A 6585-nucleotide genomic window follows, 5' to 3' on the forward strand; every position below is an offset into this window, starting at 1 on the left:
GGTTTAATCTTGTCATATTAGTGGGTTTATGTGTTTGTGTACATTTTTCTCAAATTCAGTAAATCAATGACCAAGTCAATAGTCGGACTGATGTCCAAATGTTACTAGAATTGCACAATAATAAAACAACCCATGGGAAGAAAACATCTCCATGAAATACCCTGTTAATTGTAAACAGAACTATGCTTTACTTTCATTGTGACTTGCACAGTGACTGAGCAATCTGCACAGTAATGATATGAGCATTTCATAATCAAACATTAAACATTTACACCACAACAGTTAAATTAATCATTATGGCTGATGTATTTTGCATATTTGGACTATAGCTTCGTTACTAAAACTACACCTCAAGACACATTTTTGGGACCTATTTCAAGACTGCTGAGCTAATAAGTAACTCAAAGCAAGCAAAGCAGATATTGATTCGGCTGACAAAAACTGAGCAAATGTTTTTTTTTTTAAGGAGCAAATAGTCAATGATGGCACGTTTATTTTTTCTCTGTATACTTCATCTCTTCTTCTGCATTACTGTCCAGGAAAGTGTGTAAGTTGCAATTTACATCATTAAAAAAATTCTACAGAACAGAAATACTGGTCTGTATTATCAAAAAGCAGAACTGCTAAACAAACAATGATAACTAAACGTAAACATACGTACACTCTTGAAAAACAACTGTTAGTAATCTTTCATGTTTGTATGAAATTAAGCATTTAGTCTATATTTTAGCTACATCATTTTTGTTTTTTGCATCTGCCATGCTCTGATAGCGACCCACAGACACAACAAAATATTTTGTTTTGCAGATACTTAATCACTGCACCTAAACTGCTGCAACTCGATGCTTCGGGAAATGTGGTGGTGCAGTTGTTTGGTTATGACCAGGAATTACAGGCATTACATTACATCTTTACCTGAAGAACAAACAAGCACCAGTTTATAAAGAATATGCATCTCAGTCCCTGAAGCTCAACACCGCGAATAACTATCAAGCTTCTGCTACTTTACGGTTAGGACTGCAAATTTAAGATCCCAGAAGATAATTTTTGTATGATGTTTGGCTTAAATGTGTTGTTATTTACAGTTGCAAAACTTTTGTTTTCCTGATTTTATGTTATTCATAATATTATTTTCAGAAATGCTTTTTTTCTGTTTCACAGATAATGCCCACGGATTTCCCTAAAGAGGACAAGTTTGTCTACCTAGTTGTCAGGCGATCTCCTCTGCTTTCTCTGCACATGAAAAAATCCCAGTCACTACTGTGAACGGGTTTCTCTTTATCCAAACTGACAAGCCACTGTACACACCCAAACAAGAGGGTCAGTATGAGAAGAATCTTATCATGTGTGTACGGCTGATGAAACACAGGGCAACTTTTTGAGCAATGTCGGGCAACTTTGGACAATGTTGCCGTCAACGGGCAACCAGGTAAGACACAGGGCCCATGACCGATCTAAAATATCCAGATAGAAATGTGTTACCCATTCTCAGTGGGAACTTCCCCCAGCAACATTGCTCAAAAAAAGTTGCCCCGTGTATCATCAGCCTAAAAGTGCGAGTTTATGTATGAAGAGAAAAATGGAGTGAGTAAATGAAAGAATCCATCCTTTGAATCTGTTTGCTTTCTATTAAAAGTGTGTGTTTACTCCCTCAATGAGGAGCTGAGGAAATCTAGACGAACTGTCACCCTTACATTCGTGGTGAGTGTCTCTCTTCACAGCCTCATGCTTCACTTGAATTTTGATTTGTGTTAATGTTTCAACTTCCTTTTAGGACTTTAACGGTATCAAAGTAGAGATGATTGATATGGCAGACATCATTGGAGCAAAACCACGTCTTCCACCATTCAAAATACCAACGTAAGACAAACAGACTATTATAATTATATTTGAGTTGATCTGATGTTTAAATGCTTGATCAGGTATAATAGTGACACTCTGTTGAAAACCGGCTTGCTTGTAAATTTCTGTGGTAGTTCAGGCTAGATCATACTGGTTAGTCAACCAGGTGAAGTTTGCTGAGAAATGATAGTCTTGCTGGTGAAACTAGTTAAAGGGATAGTTCACCCAAAAATGAAAATTTGATGTTCTGGTGAATGCAGCAGGTCTATGCAACTGGAACTATGCAAGTATTTTCATTAGTTGTTACTTTTTTGTCTCTGCAGCATTTTTTTTTTCACAATGTAAATCTTATTAGTTATGGAATCTGGAAGATTGTGGCTACTTATGCAGACATTTTTGAAACAACTGCCACTGCTGTGTTTGAGGTCAAAGAATATGGTAAGACCCTTGTTTTTTTGTTTGTTTTTGTTTTTTAAGAAAAAGTGTTATGTAGACATTTAGTTTCCATTATATCTAAATTCAAGCTATGTTTCTCAGTGCTGCCCAGTATTTTACTCCATATTGAGCCCGAAGCCAACTACGTCAGTGAGAAGAACTTTGAGTCTTTCAAGTTGAAGATTTCAGGCTAGTAGGTTTTTCCTGTTTTATTTCACATAAACACAGTAGGCTACCGTTCAAACATTTGTGGTCAGTATTATATTTTATTTTGAATTTAATGCTCTTATTCGGCAAGTAAGCATTTAATTGATCAAAAGGGGGAGTAAAAACTTTGTTACATACAAGAAATTATTGTTTGAAATAAATGCTTTTCTTTTGAACTTTCTGTTCATCAAAGAATAGTGAAAAAAATTAATTACAGTTTCCACAAAAATATTAAGCAGTACAACTGTTTTAGCATTGATAATAATAAGAAATGTTTCTTGAGCATCAAATCAGCATATAAGAATAATTTCTGAAGCATCATGTGACACTGAAGACTGGTGTAATGATGCTTAAAATTTCGCTTTGCAACACAAGAATAAATTACATTTGAAAATATGTTAAACTGTTAGTTTTAAATTAGAATTTAGAATGTTTTAAGTTTGAAAACAATTTTACATTATAATATTTTATAACATTACTGTTTTTAGTTTTTTTTATTCTTTCAAAACATTTAAAAAATCTTCTCAACTCCAAATCTGAACAGTAGAGTATATTCATTTCAGTTGCTGTTGAATATATTTGCAAGTGTTGCAAATTGTTTAAATTTGTGTATATGTGTGCTGACAGGTATGTTCATGGAACACCAGCTAGTTCTGCAGATATTTTCCTGACGTTCGGGTACAGTACACCAGAAGAAACTGTCATGATACCAGAGACATTTGCAAGATACATGGTCAGTGTGCACTCAACAAAACATTTTTAATGTTTGAGTTCTGAGAATACATTTGTTTTGGGCTTTTGTTTTAGCTGAAAAATGGAAAAGAAGAAGCTTTATCATCCATGCCTGATGGCCCTCAAAGTCTGCGTGCCATGAAAGAAAACAGCTTTATTCGAGTGAGAGTTTTGCTTCAAGAGTCAACTGGTAGGTCCAATTAGTTCCACCGACACAGGAGTGCATTGTCCTGATTTAAAGCAAATAAATGTGACAACCATTTGACAACGTTGGAAACCCCTCTTCATTGTCAGGTGGAATCTCCCAGGAGGCAGTGCTCTCAAATGTGAAATTTGTGGAAATTCCATTCACACCGAGTCTGATCTCAACCCCTCCTTTGATCAAACCAGGTCTACCATACGCTATGAGAGTAAGAAACCTGTCTTCTCAAGTAGTTTTATTATATTTGAACAAATATACAGTGCCGTGAAAAGGTTTTTGCCCCCTTCCTGTTTTTTTTTTTTTGCATATTTGTCACACTCAAAAGATTCAGATCATCAAACAAATTTTAATATTACACAAAGATAATTCAAGTAAATACAAAATGCAGTTTTAAAATGATGATTTCATTTATTAAGGGAAAAAAAACTGTCCGTCCCTACCTACGTGAAAAATGTATTGCCCCCTCCTGTTAAATCATGAAAGAACTGTGATTAATCCCAAAATTACTCCAAGAGCGCAACGACGACTCATCCAGGAGGTCATAAAAGAACCCAGAACAACATCTAAAGAACTGCAGGCCTCACTTGCCTCAATTAAGGTCAGTGTTCATGATTCAACAATAAGAAAGAGACTGGGCAAAAATGGCATCCATGGGAGAGTTCCAAGGCAAAAGCCACTGCTGACCAAAAAGAACACAAAGGCTCGTCTCACATTTGCCAAATAATATCTTGATTATCCCCAAGAGTTTTGGGCAAATATTCTGTGGACTGATGCGACAAAAGTTGAACTGTTTGGAAGGTGTGTGTCCCGTCACATCTGGCGTAAAAGCAACACAGCATTTCATAAAAAGAACATCATACCAACAGTCAAACACAAAAGTTGCCCTACCTACATAAGATACCTCTGAATGGCTCAAAAAAAACAAAATTAAGGTTTTGGAGTGGCCAAATCAAGTCCGGACTTAAATCCGATTGAGATGCTGTGGTATGACTTTAAAGGGTTACTCCACTCCAAAATGAAAATTGTCATTAATCACTTACCCCCATGTCGTTCCAAACCCGTAAAAGCTTTGTTCGTCTTCAGAACACAATTTAAGATATTTTGGATGAAAACCGGGAGGCTTGTGACTGTCCCATTGACTGCCAAGTAAATAACACTGTCAAGGCCCAGAAAAGTATGAAAGACATCGTCAAAATAGTCCATCTGCCATCAGTGGTTCAATCTGAATTTGATGAAGCGACGAGAATATTTTTTTAGTACACAAAGAAAACAAAAATAACGACTTTATTCAACAATTCGTCTCCTCCGCGTTACAGTAGCTCCATTTTGGAGAGTATCCACTGAACGTAAACTGCGTGTCTTTGCTATGAAGCTCCGCCAAGAGAATGTTTTTCTTACATAAATCATTATCATCTTGAACGTCTATAGTAATTTAGATGACTAAACACATAGAAAGGCAGGATCTAAAACTCTCCATTACGCAATGTAGCAATCGACTTTCTACTGGATGCCATGCCATCTCAGATTAGGAGCTACTTCCCTAATCTCCACCCCCTACATGTGGATCCAACCACGCCCCCTGGATCTTGTGTTCTGCAGTGAGGGGCTACTGTCCCTGAGAGCTGGTTATGGGAGGACACCAGCAAGTAAGAAAACTTTCTGACCCATAATCCCTTCTGTCTAATTGATCATCCTAATCCTTGTAAGAGAATTATGAAAAGTACTCTTTACAAAATATAGCTACATTAGGATTTTATTGCTTTTTCACGGATTAAAAAAACATAAAATACTCTCTGAAAACTTTTATTTTTTTAATTATGCAGTTACACCTTTCATTTTAATCTGTTTAAGGTCTGGGTCAGTAAGCATTACCAAAAATCTTCCAGACTCACTGACTACATGGGAGCTGAAAGCAGTTGGGGTATTCAGTGAGGGTGAGTTAACAAACTGGATCGAAATGATTTGTTTTAGCATCACCTGGTGGCTGAAAAGGGAATTATTTGCATCTAAATTGCTATGTGATAGGCTGAGTGTTAATATGTGAGATAATGTGACTGATCTACTTATGTCAATTACCTACTAATTAACCACAAATTACAGAACATTCGAACTGTAAAGGGATAGTCCATCCAAAAATTAAAATTCTGTCATCATTTACACAACCTCATGATGTTGCAAGTCTGTATGACTTACTTCAGTGGAACACAAAAGAAGAAATTTGGTATTTTTTTGTCCATATAATAAGAGTCAAATTGAACCAAAACTATGTAGTTTCCAACATTCTGGTTATCAACATTCTTCAAAATATCATATTTTGTGTTCCACTGAAGAAAAAGTAATACAGGTTTGAAACGACATGACAGTAAATGATGATAGAATTTTATAGAAGGCTATATAGACGGGGTCTAGTAAGTTTATAGTAAGTACACTAGTCAAAATTTTAAGTGGATCAAAACCTTTCATCCAAGTTGTCCTAAAACCTAAAACCAAAATGCGTTCTTGTCTTAGGACAACTTTGAACTTTTTTGATCCACTTCAAATGTTGACTGTAGTAAGTAGGGCTGTCAAAAAAAAAAAAATGAATATTCGAATTTTGAATATTCATCGAATTAAAAAAAAAATCCACATTCGAATGCAAAAACGTTGCATTCGAATTTAAAGGAACACTCCACTATTTTTGAAAATAGGCTCATTTTCCAACTTTTCAAAGTTTTGTATCTGTACACCAAGTTTCCATATCGTACATATAACAGTCAAAATTATTTCATATTTTTATTTAATTTTTATCTAATAACCCTGTTGAAAAAACCAGCATATGCTGGTTAGGTATGTTTTGAAGCAGAGCAGCCAGCATATGCTGTTTTTTTTTTCAACAGGGAATAATTATATTTTTTAATTGCTTGTCTTACGAATTACTTTTTGTTTTACAAATTACTTAAAAATAATTAATTTTCCACACTGCAAAAAAAAATGATGTTCTTACTCGGTAAATTTGTCTTGTCTTCCAGTACACATATCTAAACATTTTTAAATCAAGATATATAACTTAAAGGGGTGGTTCATTGCGATTTCACTTTTTTAACGTTAGTTAGTGTGTAATGTTGCTGTTTGAGCATAAACAATATCTGCAAAGTTACGAAGCTGAAAGATCAATGCAAACGGAGATA

General features: G+C 35.2%; 1 pseudogene; it reads left to right on the forward strand.

Moving 5' to 3' along the window:
• The first annotated feature begins 482 nt into the window (after positions 1–482).
• LOC107740825 (complement C5-like) overlaps positions 483–6585 on the forward strand; it is a 15039-nt pseudogene continuing 8936 nt past the window's right edge.

The sequence above is a fragment of the Sinocyclocheilus rhinocerous genome, unplaced genomic scaffold (genome assembly GCF_001515625.1).
Source record: "Sinocyclocheilus rhinocerous isolate Xijiao unplaced genomic scaffold, SAMN03320098_v1.1 scaffold2330, whole genome shotgun sequence".
In the NCBI taxonomy this organism is placed as follows: domain Eukaryota; kingdom Metazoa; phylum Chordata; class Actinopteri; order Cypriniformes; family Cyprinidae; genus Sinocyclocheilus; species Sinocyclocheilus rhinocerous.